General features: G+C 41.3%; 1 pseudogene; it reads left to right on the forward strand.

Moving 5' to 3' along the window:
• The first annotated feature begins 1340 nt into the window (after positions 1–1340).
• LOC101056897 (adenylosuccinate synthetase isozyme 2-like) lies at positions 1341–10122 on the forward strand (annotated as a pseudogene).
• The last annotated feature ends 10315 nt before the right edge of the window (positions 10123–20437 follow it).

Raw genomic sequence — 20437 nt, forward strand, 5'->3', positions numbered from 1 at the left:
TGTGGGAAAGGTCCAGCTGGGCAGGGGGAACAGCTTAGGACTCGATAGTTTGAATAATTCTGATGGGCTTTGGGGCCTAGGGACGGTCCCTAGTTGTCTGTTACATGGCCCTGGGTTTATGTAGGGTAGGGAAAATATTGGCTCGATGTGTGAGTAGCTTAGAGTATGAGCTCTGGGTCACAGCGGGGATGTAAAGAATGTTGGCCATTAGTTTGGCCCTGTGATTAATGGATGCCAAATAGACAAATACAGAACCTAGGAAAACACAGTAAGACCCATTGCCCCTGGGCCTATTTGGCATCATCGTAAGAAACCTGGGGTGGTAATAGTGGACTTATTTAAAGGATGGGGTACAGTTGCCCTAAATAGCCTAGAAAATATTTTATTGTAAGAGTAAGATAGAAGAACAATGTGGAAGTATAAAGAGCCCTTGTAGGCTGGTCCATAACTAAGTTCTTCATTTGCATGTCATTAGTCAAGAAAGTAGATCTGAAATTTTTGGAGGTTTTTACTATTATCTTGGTGGAGTTTTAAAGTGGGTTAAAAGTTTGAAATACATATATATATTATATATAATATATATAATATATATATTTTTATTATATATATTTTATATAAAACAGGTCCTGCAGTCAGGTTGTTGGGGGATAGGAACTAATACATTAATAATGCATGTGTAGATTAGCGTGTGTGTATAACCAAGGAGGAGTGGTCATGGTCAGAGACACAGGGCAGGAAGTCACGGGGGAAAGCTTGAGGGGGTAGTAGGGGTAGGCACTGGGGAGTTAGTGGTCCTCTTCCCAGTGGGTTGAGGGATTGACTCAGGAGGCAACAGCCTTCAGAGAAAGGCAATACTATCCATTAATTTTTGTTATCTTTTTAGACACAGGGTCTTGCCCTTGTCACCGAGGCTGGAGTGCAGTGGTGTGGTCATAGCTCATTACAGCCTTGACCTCCCGACATCAAGAGATTCTCCTGCCTCAGACTCTTGAGTAGCTGGGACTACAGGTGTACACCACCATGCCCAGCTAACTTTTATATGTTTTGTAGAGATGGGGTCTCCCCATGTTGCCCAGGCTGGTTTGAACTCCTGGGATTAAGCAGTCCTGCCTCAGCCTCCCAAAGTGCTGGAATTATAGGCATGAGTCACTGTGCTTGGCCCTCCATTAATTCTTAGAATGGCGTAGGTAGTGGTAACTACTATTAAATTTTCCTTCAGGCATAGGAGTGCGGGGTGTATGTTTTGGCAGAGAGCAAGGAGTATGCCAGGATGATAGGCTAAGCAGACAGCACACTCAGAAACACAATAGAATCCCTGATATCAAAGGAAAAAAGGCCAAATGTTCGGTGTGCAGTTTGTGCCTGAGAAGAGGCAGTCCATGGGTGTCACTGGGGTGAAGGTTTTTGTGTTTAGGGTGACGCCATGTCTGGTGCAGGGGTAAATTCATCTCTGATGGTAAGCTGGATCGATGTCATCTGAGGCAGCATAATCTCCAGCAGTGAGTGCCTATCCAGGAAAATGTCATCTAGGATATGGGTCTTGAGTATTTCTTTTAAGTAAATACAGACTCAGGTTGATGTGGGTCTTAGCATTTGCCATGATTGATTAAAACAATGACTTGTATGGAGGGTTGGTGCCTCCAGATGATAAAACAACAAAAGCACCCATACCAGCAGTAAGATCAGCAGGCTGAGCATGGCAGCTCATGCCTGTAATCCCAGCACTTTGGGAGGCCAAAGCAAATCTATAATTTCAATGAGCTCAGGCGTTCAAGACCAGCCTGGGCAACATGGTAAAACCCTGTCTCTACAAAAAACATAAAAAATTAGCTGGGCATGGTAGTGTGTGCCTGTGGTCGCAGCTGCTCAGGAGGCTGAGGTGAGAGGATTGTCTGAACCCAGGAAGTAGAGTGGGGAGTGAATCGTGATCACGCCACTGCACTCCAGCCTGGGTAACAGAGTGAGACCTTGTCTCAGACCAAAACAAAAAGCAAAAACAAACAAACAAAACAAAAAAGATAAACAGAAAACAGAATGGTGTGCAGTTGCATTTGACAGAGTTTTGGTTTTTGCTTGCTTGCTTGCTTGCTTCATGGTTGAAGTTTAGGCTCACACGGGTCCCATATCAGATAAGCAGCTGCCTAGCCCATTGGACAATCACTATTAATTGGACCCCAGAGAATATACACACCTGCTGTGGCCTCCTGATGGGAGGGGTTTGATAATGAAAATCTATAAAAATAGGTTAAGGCCTGGGGCAAGATAAAGACCCATTGAGAGGTCCATTTGTTGGACTGGAACTTTAAAAGAAGTTGTTTGGGGAGACTCTTATGTCTCTCTGTTAAACTGGCTATTTGGGACCTATTAGGGTCATGAAAGTTTTATTGAATGCCTGTTTGTTTCGGGAGCCCATTCAGTGTGTATTTTGCAATGTGAAATGTGTGCCTTGGTTATTACCTTGGTAATTGTAAGGCCTCATATGGTGGCCTTAATATACATAGACACGTGATTTTGGGTATCTAAGAGGAAAGAGGTTCTTAGTGTTCCTTAATCTGAAAGGGACAATTCATTAGGCAATGGCTCAATTGTTCAAAAGGAATGTGGAGATGGGGCCATTTGTTGGCCAGGGCATCCAGCATTCAGTAATATTCCACCTAGCTCCATCATGTATGGTGGTTGGCAGTGCCATTCATATAGTCCGTGAACTTCTATTGCTGTTCACTCAGTCAATCCAAAGGAGCTTTCCAGGTAACCAAGGGGTCTGGGGGAGAGGTGACCTCCTCCAGCACTATGGCATCTGGCAAGGGACCAAGGACTGGGGACGTCACTCCCTTCTGCGTGTGAATATGCTAGAGAGCCCAGGACTTGGTAGCCTCCTTGAGACAGGTTAGAGACAAACCTGGGCCCTCTGAGAGGCTGAGCTTGCAGGGTGCTGTTTCCATGACTGAAAGCATAACAGGTAGCCAGGTATGGAGGGTCACAGACTCAGAATCTGTGAAAGCCTCTATGTCCAGGAGAGCCCAGTATGGAGCTAGTCATTTGCGGTTTTAATGGCATATAGCATGAGGCTGAGAGCCCTCAGGCAATTCGTAGCCATCACAGGTGGTCTAGACTTTAGGAGGCATGAGTAGAGCTTGTTAAAGTCTCTTCAGTAAAGGAATCAATGCAGGCACCAATGAGTCTGTCTGTTGGTATTAATTTGGATAGCTTTTAGAGCCTTTTTGTTTGAGGCTGCCACATTTAAAGTGGGTTCCTTTGTGAGTTACAGCATCAATGAGATTAAGTAAAATTTGTAAGTGAAGAATATTTTGCCATGAAAACCCAAAAAGGATGAAAAGATGTTGGACTCTTATGTCCATATGAGTAGATTAAGTGACATCTCCTTGGAGGAGGTTGTTAATGTAATATCATATCTGTGCTCCCAGAGGAAGGTGCATGCACTTAAGATCTTGTCTGTCCCTGTCTCTTTAAAAAGAAGGCCATCTGAAAAGGCTATATACTGTATGATTCCAACTATATGACATTCTGTAACAGGCAAGATTATGGAGACAGTAAAATGATCGGTGGTTTCCAAGGATTAAGGGAGTGGGAGGAATGAATAGTTGAACCACAGAGGATTCTTAAGGCCATGAAAATCCTGTTTTTGATACTGTATAGTAGATATATGTCATTATACATTTGTCTGAACCCATAAAATGTGCAAGAAGAATGAATGCTAATGTAAAAGTCGCAATGGATTTTGAGTGATTATGATGTATTAATTTAGATTAATCAATTGTAACAAATGTACCACACTAATGGGAGATGTTGCTAATGGGGGAGGCTATGCATGAGTGCGGGCAGTGGGTATATGGAAAATCTTTGTACTTTCCGCTCAATTTTGCTGTGAATCTGCTCTAGAAAAATTAAGTATTAAAAAAGATCTTGTCTGTAAGATGTGTGCATGATGGCAAAATTGTGAAGGTACTGAGGTGTAGTCTGCAAGAGGTATATTGTGTCTCTTCAGCAATGGAGGCAAACTACAGTGGAGTCTGTTGAAATAGGCAGAGAATTGAACATATTGAACATATTAGCCAAGTCTGTAAGAACAGAGTATTTAGCAGTTATTGATTGGATAGAGTTAGTAATGTTAATCATACTAGATACTGGCTATGAGGCCCTAGTCGACAAGACCACAGCAATAACGTTGTAGTCCTCCACCGTGAGGTGCCTGCTGCTTATTATTTTCCAGGTTTAAGAACAGGCAACACTGGGCTGTTAAACGGACAAGCAGCAGGGAATACTTATCTCCTTTATCCCTTTTATGTTATATAAATGAGGTTTTATGTAACAACTTTCAATCCTTCAAGGGCCTATTTTAACTTACATTGAACCATATTAACTATTTTAATGGGATTTATATAATCCTATTTTATCAAGCCAATTTTTGAGTGCCAAAAATTTAATTTTAATTTATTATTTATTGTGACGTGGAGTCTATGTTCAATATGAGATACTTTAAGGCACTGAGTACAACAACTATGAGCAATTCAATCAAGATATAAAATAAGGCATAGCTATTTTAAAAAAGCTATTTAGCTACCTTTTAAAATTATATGGGGTACAATGTTTAAATTTGTTGGAACCTCAGGCATAAGTATAATTTGAGTATTTATTAAGTCCACGAGGTTTCTCAATTGGTGCATTTTGGCAAATGTTAAAGTTAATTTAGAGCTTTCAGTCCTGGCCAGGCGTGGTGGCTCACGCCTGTAATCCCAGCACTTTGGGAGGCCGAGACAGGCGGATCACTTGAGGCCAGGAGTTCGAGACCAGCCTGGCGAACATATAGTGAAACCTCGTCTCTACTAAAAAATACAAAAATTAGCTGGATGTGGTGGTGTGCTCCCGTAGTCCCAGCTACTTGGGAAGCTGAGGCAGGAGAATCACTTGAACCTGGGAGGCGGGGGTTGCAGTGAGCCAAGATGGCACCACTGCACTCCAGCCTGGGTGACAGAGCAAGACTTTATCTCTCTCTAAAAAAAGCAAAAAACAGAAAACAAAAAACCTTACAGTTCTAAACCCAATCACGACCTTAGCTATCTTTTTGTTATATAAATTCTTTGGTATACAAATTTTGGATTTCCAATTGGGTGAAATTATGGATGTTTGTTTTAATTTAGACATACGTTTGATATCTTTATCTATGTACATGTACAATCTATTCATTATGTCTATATTAACCTAAATGCTCATCAATGACAGATTAGATAAAGAAAATGTGGTACATATACACCATGGGCTACTACACAGCCATAAAAAAGAACAAGATCATGTCTTTTGCAGGAACATGGATGGAACTGGAGGCCATTACCCTTAGCAAACTAACTTAAGAACAGAAAACCAAGTCCAGCATCTTCTCACTGATAAATGGGAGCTAAACGAAAGAACTTATGAACACAAAGAAGGAAACAACAGACACTGGGGTCTATTTGAGGGGGGGAGGGTGGGAGGAGGGAGAGGAGCAGAAAAGTTAACTATTGGGTATGGGCTTAATACCTGGGTGATGAAATAATATGTATAACAAAACCCCATGACACATGTTTACCTGTGTAATGAGCCTTCACATGTGCCCCCAAACCTAAAATAAAAATTAACAAAAATTTTATCTACATATAATTCAGTTGGTTATTTTTTTTCTCTCCCTGTGCTATAGTTTGGATGTTTGGTCCCCTCCAAACCTCATGTTGAAATTTGATCCTCAGTGTTGGAGAGGAAGCCCAATGGAAGGTGTTTGGGTCATGGGGGAAGATGTCTCATGAATAGATTAATGCCCTTTCTTGGGGGTGAGTTCTGACTTTATTAGTTCCCATAAGAGTTGGTTGTTAAAAAGACCCTGGCACCTCTCTCTACTCTTGTTTCCTCTCTTGCCTTGTGATCTCTGCACACACTGGCTTCTCTTTGCCTCCTGCCATGAGTGGAAGCAGCCTGAGGACATAACCGGATGCAGATGCCCAATCTTGAACTTTCCTAGACATCAGAATTGTGAGCCAAATGCATCCTTTTTCTTCACAAATTACGCAGCCTCAGGAATTCCTTATAACACAAAATAGACTTAGGCACCCTGAATTCAGGTTTTTTTTTTTTCTATTCCTCTCCCTCATGCTGTTACAAGAAAAACTGGGACTGCAACATACTCCCAAACTGAGAAGGAGCCAAGAAACCAAAGAATGGCTCAGACAAATCTAGGTTTGTGAGTAGATGAATTTACCAGGACTTACATACAAGGTATTCCTGGTGGGAGCAGGATAGCTCCAGAGACCTGCCTCATCACCCAGCCCTAAGCTTCTTTTAAGCGAATATTCTGGCTCTTTGCCTACTGTTTGCAATGAGACTGTTTTCCTTGGTATGTTCCCAGAGACATTCTGGGATGTTTGGGTTGTCAGGGACACCTTCTCCTCAGGTAGGCATCATGGCCTTTGCTCAGTGCTCAGCCTTCAGGGTGCAAGCAGCAGAAATAAACCCTTAAGTAACCTGGTCGGGGATCCGTCACACTACACCCCCCAGTTTTAGGCTGTTTTAGTTTCTATCTCTGACTGATAAGAGGAAAGAATGGAGGAGAAAGGGACACAGTGCTTCTTGGCAGTAGCCTTTCCCTGGACAAGCCCCAGCAGTCCCCTTTCTCCCACTTTTTCGTTAAACAAAATGGTTTAGAGTGGCTTGTATCTCTAGGCTAAAATTTTCCTTCTCTCTTTCACTCCTTTTGGTCTCTTTTGTCCCAATCATTTTTTTCCTCTTTTGTTCTCTTGGATATTTACCTGATAACTCAGGTAAACACAGAGTCAAGGAGCTAAGCAAATCCCAAACAAGATAAACTCAAAGAAAATTGTGCCAAGACAAATTTTAATTAAATATCTGAAAACTAAGGACATAAAATATATTTAAAGCAGCCAGTGAAAACACCTTCTTTATAGAGAATAACAATTTGAATGACAGTGGAATCATGGAGAACAGAAGAAAGTGTCATAACATTTTTCAAGTACTGAATAAAAAGAACTCTCAACTCAGAATCCTATGCACAGAGAATGTATTCTTTAGGAATGAAAGGAAAACCAAGGCATTCTCAGATGAAGGAAAAATAAGAGAATTCATTGCCATCACCAAAAGACCTACTCTAACAGAACAGCTAAAAGAAGTTATCTAAACAGAGAGGCAATGAAAAAAAAAAAGGAGATATGGAACATCAGAAAGGAAGAAAGAACATAATAAGTAAAAATATGGGTAAATGCAATATGCTTTCTCTCTCTGCTTGAGTCTTCTAAATTATGTTTGACAGTTGGAGTAAAAATTATAACATTCTCTGATGTGGTTCTACATGTTTGTAGAGGAAATATTTAATACAATTTTATTATAGACAAAGAAAGGTGGTTAAAGAGACATGACTGGAGGTAAAATTTCTATATTTCACTAGAACTAGTAAAATGATGACACCAGTTCACTGTGAAAAATTATGTATATATAATGTAATACCTACAGCAATTACTATAAAAGCTATACAACGAGATACACTAAAAGCATAATAGATAACTCAGAATTCTGCCCAATATTCATAACCCATAGGAAGGCAGGGAAAAGAAAAAAATATTAAGAACACAGAGAAGAAATAGAAATCAAAAAATAAAATGGCATACTTAAGCCCAAACATATCAATAATTATATAATATATAAAGGGTCTAAATATACCAATTAAAGAACCATTTGGCAGAGTGGATTAAAAATTATGACCCAGTGTATGCTGTCTATAAGGAACTCACTTCAAATGTATGAAAGTTGAAAATAAAATGATGGAAAAAGACATATCATGTAGGGCCAGGTATGGTGGCTCACACCTGTAATTCCAGCACTCTGGGAGGCCAAGGTGGTGGATCAATTGAGGCCAAGAGTTCAAGACCAGACTGGCCAACATGGTGAAACCCCCTCATCTCTACTAAAAATACAAAAATTAGGTGGACTTGGTGGTGGGTGCCTGTAATCTCAGCTACTTGGGAGGCTGAGGTGGGAGGATCACTTGAACCTGGGATGCTGAGACTGCAGTGAGCCAAGATTGTGCCACTGCACTCCAGCCTGGGTGACAGAGCAAGGCTTCGTCTAAAAAAAAAAAAAAAAAAAAAAAAAAAAAAAAAAAAGACATATTATGCAAACATATGTGCGGCTATACAAATATCAGATAAAGTAAAGAAAATTACCAGAGACACATAGGGACATTATAATAATGATGAAAAGATCAGTTAACCAGGAAGATATGGCCATCTAAATGTATGTATATCAAACAACAGAGCTGCAAAATATGTGACACAAAAAGTGATAGCACTGAAAGGAGAAGTAGACTTCACAATTGTAGTTAGGGACGTCATCACCCTTGTACCTCGTAGTACAAGTAGACCAAAAAATCTATAAGGCAGATTTGAGAGCAGCCTGCCCAACACAGCAAGACCCCATTCTTAAAAAAAATTTCTTGGGGGGCATGTTGGTGCATGCCTGTAGTTCTAGCTACTTGAGAGGCTGAAGTGGGAGGCTTGCTTGAGTCCAGGAAATGAGGTTGCAGTGAACTGTGATCATGCCACTGCACTCCAGCCTCAGTGACAGAGCGAGACCCCGTCTTAAAGAAAATCTGCAAGGGTATAGAAGAACTTAACACCACCAGTCAACATGCTACTCAACAACAGCAAAACATATATTCTTCTCAAATACCTATGGAACATATACCAAGATAGACCAGAACCTGAGCCATAAAACAAACCTAAACAAATGTTAAAGAATTGAAATTATACTCAGAGTGTGTTCTACGACCAAAATGGAACCAAACTACAAATCAATGGCAGAAAGGTAACAGGAAAATTTCCAAACACTTAGAAAGTTAAAACATACTTCTAAGTAATCCGTAGGTCAAAGAAGTTGTCTCAGGGTAAATTTTAAAAATGCAGTCGAGTGAAAATGAAAACATATCAAAATTTGTGAGACACAGATAATGAGAGTGAGGAGATTCAGTGATGAGTAAAATTTAAGTGCACATATTAGTGTGGTAGGCTAAATTATAGCCTTCTCCGAGTAGCGCGCCAGGCCGCCACTTCCCGCGGGCGGTGCTGCCAAGGCAGGCCACCTGCGCGGGGCAGTCAGAGTCCCCCTCCTTGAGCGGGTTGTGGCGGAGAGCGGGGCAGGGATTGGCTGGAGTGTGGCGGCCCAGCGGGGCGGGGGCGGGGGCGGGGGCGGGGCCGGCCTCTGGCTCCCTCTTCCTCCGCAGGTGGCTGGCGGCCGCAGAGCAATACAGTTCGCTCACCCCTCGCCGGCCGCGTCTCCTTCCGGCTCTCCTCGCGTCACCGGAGCTGCGGCGTTCGCCAAGAACTACCTGGAGGCATCCTCCCTGCCCAGCGGCGATTGCGGCCGCCCCAGGGCGCGGCCCGGAGGAAACTGGGTGACGGTGGTGCTCGGTGTGCAGTGGGGTGACGAAGGCAAAGGGGAGGTGGCGCATCTGCTGGCGCAGGACCCCATGCGCCGCTGCCAGGGAGGAAATAATGCTGGCCATACAGTTGTTGTGCATTCTGTGGAGTATGATTTTCATCTCTTACCCAGTGGAATAATTATTCCAAATGTTACTGCATTCAATGGAAATGGTGTGGTAATTCATCTACCTGGATTGTTTGAAGAAGCAGAGAAAAATGTTCAAAAAGGAAAAGGACTAGAAGGCTGGGAAAAAGGCTTATTTTATCTGACAGAGCTCATATTGTATTTGATTTTCATCAAGCCGCTGATGGTGTCCAGGAACAACAGAGACAAGAACCAGCAGGAAAAAATTTGGGTACAACAAAAAAGGGCATTGGCCCAGTTTATTCTTCCAAAGCTGCTCGGAGTGGACTTAGGATGTGCGATCTTGTTTCTGACCTTGTCGGCTTCTCTGAGATGTTTAAAGTTCCAGCTAAACAATACAAATCTATACATCCCACTTTGGAAATAGACATTGAAGGTGAATTACAAAAATCTCAAGGAAATTGGAGAATTATTACAAACAAAGGGTAGAGAGTTTGGTGTAACTATTGGAAGGAAAAGAAGATGTGGCTGGTTGGACCTCGTTTTGCTCAAATATGCTCATATTATCAATGGATTTACTGCGCTGGAAGTTACCAAGTTGAATATTTTGGACATGTTTATGGAAATCAAAGTTGGAGTTGCTTACAAGTTAGATGGTCAAATCATACCTCATATTCCAGCAAATCAAGAAGTCTTAAAGTTGAAGTTCAATATAAGACTCCATGAGAATGGAACACAGACATATCAAATGCAAGGGCATTTAAAGAACTACCTGTTAATGCACAAAACTATGTTCGATTTATTGAAGATGAGCTTCAAATTCCAGTTAAATGGATTGGTGTTGGTAAATCCAGAGTCTATGATTCAACTCTTTGAATGATTGACAGTAAAGCAAGAAACACTCCTTGCGAGGGAGGGGAAAAGACTTTCTTAAATACTTCAATTATGACCTGCAAATTCAAGAATAAAGAAATCGAAGTGAGTTTTAGGCCCTACAGTTGTTTCCAGTCTTTTCAGATGGATACCTATTGTGGAGATTAACTTTGGCATATTCCAGTGTCAGCTTTCCTTAGCTGGCATAATTGTCGAATCATTTGTTGCTCCTGCTGCTCTCATGGTGCTACTTTTTTTTTTTAATGTTTAGTAATAATATAATTCATGTTTGAAATCTAAAGTAGAATTACTTTTAATGTAGTTTTTCTTCATTATTGTCATTGTGTGTTCTTAAGTTTTACCCCTATTAGATAGTAAGAACAATTAATGCAGTTTTGCACAAATATTTTTACATTCTGATCATTCAATTCTGTCGTTGTAATCTTTGTTGTTAGAAACAAATGATGAAAACACAGGGGTTCTGTAAACTTTTGTAATGCTATGAGGTCTGTTTAAATTGTGGACTGTTTATTTTCTGCTGAGACCATTGCAAAATTTGAAAGTCGGCAGCCTCAAAGATTGACGGTAGATAAGCCCACAAAAATGGGAAAGAATCCATGCGGAAACTCTGAAAACTTAAAAAGCCAGAGGGTCTCTTCTCCTCCAAATGATCACAACATTTTTCCAGCAAGAGCACAGAACTGAGCAGAGGCTGAGATGGATGAATTGACAGAAGTAGGCTTCAGAAGGTGGGTAGCAATAAACTTCACTGAAGTAAAGGATCATGTTCTAACCCAATGCAAAGAAGCTAAGAATCATGATAAAACATTACAGGAGCTGGTGACTATAGTAGCCAGTTTAGAGAGGAACATAAATGACCTGATGGAGCTGAAAAACACACGAGAACTTCACAATGCAATCACAAGTATCAATAACCACATAGACTAAGTGGAGGAAAGAATCTCAGAGTTTGAAGACTATCTTTCTGAAATAAGTCAGGCAAACAAGATTAGAGGAAAAAAGAAGTAAAAGGAATGAACAAAACCTTGGAGAAATATGGGATTATGTAAAAAGACCAAGCCTACAACTGATTGGGGTTCCTGAAAGAGGTGGGGAGAATGGAACCAAGTTGGAAAACATACTTTAGGATATCATCCAGGAGAACTTCCCCATCCTAGCAAGACAGGCCAACATTCAAATTCAGGAAACGCAGGGAACCCCAGTAAGATACTCCACGAGAAGATCAACCCCAAGACACATAATCATTCAGAGTCTCCAAGGTTGAAATGAAAGAAAAAATGTTAAGGGCAGCCACAGAGAAATGCCAGGTCACCTACAAAAAGAAGCCCATGAGACTAACAGCAGACCTCTCAACAGAAACCCTACAAGGCAGAAGAGATTGGGGGCCAATATTCAACATTCTTAAGAAAAGAATTTCCAGCCCAGAATTTCATTTCCGGGCAAACTAAGTTTCATAAGCGAAGGAGAAATCAGATCCTTTTTAGATAAACAAAAGCTGAGGGAATTCACAGCCACCAGGCCTGCCTTTGCAAGAGCTCCTGAAGGAAGCACTAAATATGGAAAGGAAAAACCATTACCAGCCACTGCAAAAACACACTGAAGTACTCAGACCAGTAACACTATGAAACAACCATATAAACAAGTCTGCAAAATAACCAGCTAGCATCATGATGACAGGATCAAATTCACACATAAGAATATTAACCTTAAGTGTAAATGGGCTAAATGCCCCAATTAAAAGACACAGAATGGCAAGCTGGATAGAGTCAAGACTCATCGGTATGCTGTATTCAAGAGACCCAACTCATGTACAGACAAACATAGGCTCAAAATAAAAAGATGGAGGAAGATTTAGCAAGCAGATGGAAAGCAGAGAAAAAGCAGGGGTTGCAATCCTAGTCTCTGACAGAACAGACTTTAAACCAACAAAGATCAAAAAAGACAAAGAAGGCCATTACATAATGGTAAAGGGATCAATGCAACAAGAAGAGCTAACTATCCTAAGTATATATGCATCCAATACAGGAGCACCCAGATTCATAACGCAAGTTCTCAGAGACCTGCAAAGAGACTTAGACTCCCACACAATAATAGTAGGAGACTTTAACACCCCACTGACGATATCAGACAGAATATTGAGACAGAAAATTAACAAAGATATTCAGGACTGGAACTCAGCTCTGGATCTAGGCGATCTGACAGATATCTACAGAACTCTCCATCCAAAAACAACAGAATATACATTCTTCTCATCACCACATGGCACTCACTCTAAAATTGATCACATAATTGGAAGTAAAACACTCCTCAGCAAGTGCAAAACAACTGAAATCATAACAGTCTCTCAGATCACAGTGCAATCAAATTAGAACTTAAGATTAAGAAACTAACTTAAAAATCACACAACTACGTGGAAATTGAACAACCTGCTCCTGAATGACTCCTGAGTAAATAATGAAATTAAGGCAGGAATCAAAAAGTTCTTTGAAACTAATGAGAACAAAGAGATAAAATACCGGAGTCTCTGGGACGCAGCTTGTATTAGAGTTCTCTTAGAGGGACTGAACTAACAGGGATAGAACTATTATATATAATATATATCTTATTATATATCCTAATATATATAACATATATATATGAGTTTATTAAGTATTAACTTTCACAATCACAGCATCCCACAATAGACTGTCTGCAAGCTGAGGAGCAAGGAGAGACAGTCAGAGTTCCCAAACTGAAGAATCTGAAGGTGTAGGCTGGGAGGCTAGGCCTGTCTCTCCTTTTCACATTTTCCTGCCTGCTTTATATTCACTGGAAGCTGATTAGATTGTGCCCACCAGATTAAGGGTGGATCTGCCTTCCCCAGCCCACTGACTCAAATTTTAATCTCTTTTGGCAACACCCACACAGACACACCCAGGATTAATACTTTGTATCCCTCAATCCAATCAAGTTGACACTCAGTATTAACCATCACAAGTCCTCTCCTTGTCAACTTGAACCCAAAAACATCTCCATTTGAGATTATACATAATATTCAAATAAAGACAATAATGAAGTCATAATTATGTTTAGCATAATACAACTCTCCTTCATACAACTAGAAATGCACCAATCCCTAACCCAAATACTATTACATAAAGTTAACAATACTTAAATCCTGATATGAAGTCAATAAATCTTATGTCACATGATAAAGGAAAAGGAAATAAAATGAAGATATTTTCTTAGTACAAGTGTATACATGCACAAACATGTTTTTAATAAAAGAAGGAGGAAATACTCATGACAATTACAGTCTTCGTTTCTGCAGCTGGTCGTGGCCATAGCTGGTATTGATGACTACTTTCTTCTACTACCCATTCTGTATTCTCTTTGTCTTCAGCAAGTGCATCAGCAGGTCATGGTTTTTTTTTTCCCTGGTGGAGTGACCCAAACCTTCATTCCTGAAGGATCTGGACCATTTGTAGTCCTGCCTGGATTGGGCTGTTGTAGTTTTCCATTGACCTTAATCACAGGGCATGGTAATACTAAGAGACTCCCTAGTGGATCTCCTGTATTCCATGAGTACTCTTCCTTAACTCCATTGTGGAGTGGTAGACTGGTTTCATCTTGATAGTTTGGGACAATCACCCCAGCCAACACTGCAAGTCCCTTCTTAGTCTGACTTAAAGGTAGGAGGTGCCCAAAGTGTCCAGGTGGCAATCTTAACTTCCAGTTTAATGGAATCATTGTTGTGTCTTCTGGTGGCAGCATTCCTCCCTCTGCAGCTAGGACCTCTAGGCCAGCATAACCTAATGTCACGGGAACAGGAAGCAAACATTTTGCTAGTGGCTCACTAGGGGTGATGGTGAGTGATGCCACTTCCACTTTCACCCCTCGATTCCTGGACCAGTGAATCCTGGCTATGGGAGAAACAGTACCATATATTGGATGCTGATTCAGAGCATACACAGCCTTTTGGAGAGCTTTGCCCCAGCGCTGCAAAGTATTGTCACCTAGTTGGCATTTTAATTGTGCCTTTAAAAGGCCATTCCACTGTTTTATCAATCCAGCTGCTTCAGGACGATGGGGAACATGTTAAGACCAGTGAATTCCATAAGCATGAGCCCACTGCCACACTTCTTTAGCTGTAAAGTGAGTGCCTTGGTGAGAGGCAATGCTGTGTGGAATACTATGATGGTGGATGAGGCATTCCGTGAGTCCATCGATGGTAGTCTTGGCAGAAGCATTGCGTGCAGGATAGGCAAACCTATATCTGGAGTAAGTGTCTATTCCAGTGAGGACAAACCTCCGCCATTTCCATGAGGGAAGAGGTCCAATATAATTAACTTGCCACCAGGTGGCTGGCTGATCGCCCCGAGGAATGGTACCATATTGAGTGCTCAGTGTTCGTCTCTGCTGCTGGCAAATTGGGCACTCAGCAGTGGCCATAGCCAGGTCAGCCTTGGTGAGTGGAAGTCCATGTTCCTGAGCCCATGCATAACCGCCATCCCTGCCACCATGGCAACTTTGGTTGTCCAGATCAATAAATTCAAACTGATCCAACTCTATGTTCCTTCCACCATTATCCCATACCCTTAATATCCATTCCCATGCCTGTTCTCCAGATTGCTGTTTATATAAATTAGGGAACTCAAACAGTTTTTTTGAGTGTATTGCACCTCCTCATAGGTCACACTCTCAACCTCACCTCCAGGGGCCTGCTGGGACTTTAGTCTGGTTATAGGTCTAGAAGCAAACAGGGTGTTGGGGGTGGCTCCTGAGGAGAATCAACATTATCTTGCCTGGCAACTGCCTCAGGGGAGGCCATCACTGTTACCTCAGGCAGCGCAGGGTTCATCTCCTCAGACGAAGGAGGAAAGGCTGATGGCAGCATGGGTCGAGGAGGGGATGTTGCCACTACTTGGGATGGGGAAGCTCTCCCTTCTCACTAAGTTCATCAGAGTTTACAAACTCAGTGTCCCCAGCTTCATCAGGGTGCTCCCACATTTCCCCATTCCAAGTTGCAGGGTCCCATTCTTTTCCAACCAATGCCCTCACTTTAACAGTAGACACCTGGCGAGGCTATGCATGCATCTTTTGTTGCAGGTCAGCCACTCGCATAAGAGCTTGTGTCTGTTTTTCCACAATTTCAGCTCTTTCTCTACAGGAGATAAGGCTCTCACTCAGGGTAATCTTAGCAGATTTGAGGCTCAGTATCTGCTTCTGAAGCCGGGAGACAGAATCCCTGAACTCATCATTTTCTTTCATCACTTTGCCTACTGAACTTAGGAGCAACCAACCAGCTTCATTATGTTCCTTGGTTCTCCGCATATGGTCAAAAGTATTAGGCAGTGTCACTAAACCCCTTGCCTCTCATGAGCAGTGAATCAGGAGTGCCAAATGCATTTATTTTGCACAACTCTCTAAACAGTTCATGTGAAGGACTATCAGTGTTCTCCATACTGTTAGAAGTAGAGTCCTTAGCATTTTTGGGTCTAATCCTATTAAGCAGCCAACTCCAGAAACCCCTAAACCAATGAAAAACTCCATCCTTAATATCTGTTCCTTTAGAACCACTCCTGGTACCAAAATCTGTATTAGTTAGGGTTCTCTTAGAGGGACAGAACTAATAGGAGATATATATATATAAAGGGAAGTTTATTAAGTATTAACTTACACTATCACAAGGTCCCACAATAGGCTGTCTGCAAGCTGAGGAGCAAGGAGAGCTAGTCCAAGTCTCAAAACTGAAGAACTTGGAGTCCGATGTTCAAGGAAGCATCCAGGACAGGAGAAAGATGTAGGCTGGGAGGATAGGCCCATCTCTCATTTTCACGTTTTTCTGCCTGCTTTATATTCATTGAAAGCTGGTTAGGGTGTGCCCACCAGATTAAGAGTGGATCTGCCTTACCCAGCCCACTGACTCAAAAGCAAGTATCTTTTGGCAACACCCTCACAGACACACTCAGGATCAATACTTTGTATCCTTTAATCCAATCAAGTTGACGCTCAGTATTAACCATCACAGCTATACATGGCTATTTGTAGCAGTTCTATTCATAATTAACAAACCCAGGAAACAACCTGAATGTCTTCCAATGGGTTAATGGTTAAACAAAAAGTGGTACATCCAAACAATGGAATACCACTCAGCAATCGAAAGGAATGAAAAATTAACAGACACAGCAGGGAAGAAACTCAAAGATATTATGCAAAGAAGCCAATCCCAAATGGTTACATACTATTTGATTACAGTTATACACCATCCTGGAAAAGACAAAACTAGGGATAGAGAACAAATATGTGCTTTGCAGGGACTGGAATTGGGGGAAATCATTAGTTTGTGTGTGTGTGTGTGTGTGTGTGTGTGTGTGTGGTGGTGGTGGCTCTATTCTGTTTTGTGGTGGTTACATGATTCTAAACATGTGTTAATAGAACTATACATAAAAGGTAAATTTTACTGTACATGAAAAAGTAAATTCTGTATTTATGTAAAGACTAAAAAAGGCATGTGAATGTGAAATGTGAGCTGAGAAAAAGAAGGCATCTTATATAAGATAAAAAAAGAAAGTGAGTAACCTAATTTGCAAAGGCACAATTTCTACTTATGGAATCTGTACTTAAGAAGGGTTCCCACGTAATTGGTCAGGCCTTGGATATATTGGTTATATCACCACTGCCTAGTCATTTTCCAGCTGTCTGTAAGGAAGAGGTTCGTTAACAGCCATAACAGGTGGGAACATCATGGTTTTGCCTTTTTTTTTTTTTGGAAGACAGGGTCTTGCTCTGTTACCCAGGCTGGAGTGCAGTGGTGTGATCTCGGCTCACAGCAACCTCCAGCTCCTGGGTTCAAGTGATTCTCCTGCTTCAGCCTCCCGAGTAGCTGGGACCACAGGCGTACACCACCATGCCTGGCTAATTTTTGTATTTTTGGTAGAGATGGAGCTTCACTATGTTTCCCAGCCTGGTCTCGAACTCCTGGACTCAAGTGATCAGTCCACCTTGACCCCCCACAAAATGCTGGGATTATAGGCATGAGCCACTGCACCTGGCCCCTGTGTTATCTTAAAAATTTACTGATTTTGTTTTTTTGTATTTATGTTTTTATTTTAGCAGAATAGATTTTGGAGGACAGGATGCAAATTAATATTTTTTCTCTAGGGATACCAGATATCTCAACACAATTTATAAAATAGTCTCTCCTTTCCCCACTTAACTGCAATGCTACTTCTGTCATAGATTTTTCCATCAATATATGAGTTCTAGGCTCTGTCATTTATTCCATGCTCTATTTTTTTCTAATTATTATTGCTGTATAAGAAAATTTGATGTCTGCTCACAACGTGCTTTTTCTTTCAAAGAGCGTTTCGAGTCTTATATATAAATCTATAATCAGTGTGTAATGTTCTAGGAAAATACTGCTGGGATTTAAAATGGAATCTCAATGGATCTACTCATCAGTTTGGTAAGAATTATTATTATTTTTTTGTTTTTGAGATGGAGTTTCTCTCTTGTTGCCCAGGCTGGAGTGCAATGGCATGATTTTGGCTCACCACAACCTCTGTCTCCTGGGTTCAAGCGATTCTCCTGCCTGTTGGTCAGGCTGGTCTTGAACTCCCGACCTCAGGTGATCTGCCCGCCCCAGCCTCCCAAAGTGGTCTTTAATATGTTGGGTTTTCCAATCCATGGACATGGTATATGATTTAACCTATTTATATATTTAGTATTTTCCAATAAGGTTTTATAAACTTTCCCATAAACACCTTTCAGATTTTTAAAAAAATTTTCCCAACACTCACAGTGGCTGCCTTATACTCCCTCAAAGATCTCTTCCATTTGTTCTCCTAGCCTCAGGGGTGATGGCTGTTTTCCATAGTTACCTCCATAATACTGTGGTGTTACTTTTTTGCCTTTTCCATGATTGAGTTAAAAAGTCTTTATGTCTAGTGAATAGTTCTTCATTTTAAAACATCTCTGTTCAAAATAACTGGTCTTCTGACAGGACCCTGACTAACACAGAAACTGTTCTTTAAGGTGATCCCAGGAAACAGATCCCCAAAGATGGGATTTTAGTATGGTTAGGTTGTGTCTTTAGGTACTAGTTCGTTCATTTAGCATTGTGCTGAAAGTCCTGGCCAATGCATTATACATGAAAAGGAAACAAGAAAAGTATGCAGATTACAAAGGAAGAAATAAAACTCTCATTATGCACATTTGATATTATTGTTTTCTTAGATGACCTAAAAGAACATAGAGATTGATCGTCAAAATTAACTACAAAGTTTAGCAAAGTTGGCAAAAAAAAAAAAGCATACAAAGTCAATTGCATGTTTATAAAACAAAAACAGGTAAAAGTAAAGTTTTATAAAAACAGCAAGAAAATAAGAGTCACAAGGAAAACTCCTTTGTTGACTTATAGTCTATATGATTTTGTTCCCTTTTTTTAGTGGTAGCTCTAGGGCTTACAATATGCACCTTCAACTTAATACAGTTAAATCATAGTATATGACTTCATGTGTGATATAAGAACCTTAAAACAATACACACTCATTTTCCCCTTCCTTCCTTTGCGTTGCAATTATCACAATTTTCATGTCTTCATTGTTATAAGCACCACAATACATAGTTTTTCTTTAAAGATCAATTATTTTATGAATAATTTTTAACAATGAAAAAGAGAATCTTTTATAGTTACCTACGCGTTTATTATCTTCCATGCTCCTCATTCTTTTGTGTAGATCTGAGTTTCATTCTGGTGTCATTTTCCTTCAATATGAAGAACTTTGTTAGGCCGGGCGCAGTGGCTCATGCCTGTAATCCTAGCACTTTGGGAGGTCGAGGCGGGTGGATCACCTGAGGTCAGGAGTTTGAGACCAGCCTGGCCAACATGGTGAATCCCCGTCTCTACTAAAAATGCAAAAATTAGCAGGGCCTGGTAGTGGGCGCCTGTAATCCTAGCTACTCGGGAGGCTGAGGAAGGAGAATCGCTTGAACTTGGGAGGCGGAGGTTGCAGTGAGCTGAGATCGCGCCATTGCACTCCAGCCTGGGCAACAAGAGCGAGACTCCATCTGAGAAACAAACAAACAAACAAACAAACAAAAAAACACGTTAATAGTTTTTGTAAAGATCTGCTGGTGACAAATTTCCTAAGATTTTTTTTTTTTTTTTGGTCTGAATACGTCGTTATTTTGCCTCCATTTTGGAGGACTTGTTTTGTTTTGTTTTTGGTGGTTATAGAATTCTAGATTGACAGCCTTTTTTTTTTTCCAGCGCTTTACAGATGTATAGTTCTGGATTCAGTACAGGTTTGCACAATCTATAAACCGCATTTTAAAGAAAAATGGAAAAACTGGAATATGATTATATGAAGATTTACTGAAATGGAAAGGTGGAAGTCATTGAAAAAAGCAGATTAAGAATAGTACATACAGTGTGACTTTGTATTAATAAAAAAGTATTACATATACGTTTGTGTAATATATATGTATGATCCGTAAAGATATGTACAATAGGGTGTTAATAGTGGTCGGTGGTAATCTCTGGGGCGGAGGGGGGGTGGTATTGGAGTACGTTTTATTTTCTCACTTTAGCCTCCACTGGAGCGTATATTAATCACCCCGGTGTTAACCGCCGCTCCCACCCTTGGGCCAGTCCGCATCAGTGAGAACTTGGCCGATGCGCGGTGCTTGGTCAACCCCGGTAACCGTCACACTGCTCGTGTTACAAGAAAACCAGCCAGGGTTCTGCTTTTCTGCTCTGCCGCAGCCTTTAACACCTGCCAGGGTTCTGTCCGAGTATATGGGTTTCGTAGTCCTCCTCTCCAAGGGGTTGACTGAGCACAGCGCACCGGCCGCCGCCACATCCCACTCTGGCGCGGGGTCTGCGGAGCCACAAATCCAGCCAGGAACCGAGTGCCGCCCGATCCGAGCATCCGTCGCATTTCGACCTGGGGTTCCCGGGTCTCAAGGCCCACTTTCTGGGGCAGGCAGTGGGGAGAGA

This window comes from Pan troglodytes, chromosome 19, assembly GCF_028858775.2.
Source record: "Pan troglodytes isolate AG18354 chromosome 19, NHGRI_mPanTro3-v2.0_pri, whole genome shotgun sequence".
Classification (NCBI taxonomy): domain Eukaryota; kingdom Metazoa; phylum Chordata; class Mammalia; order Primates; family Hominidae; genus Pan; species Pan troglodytes.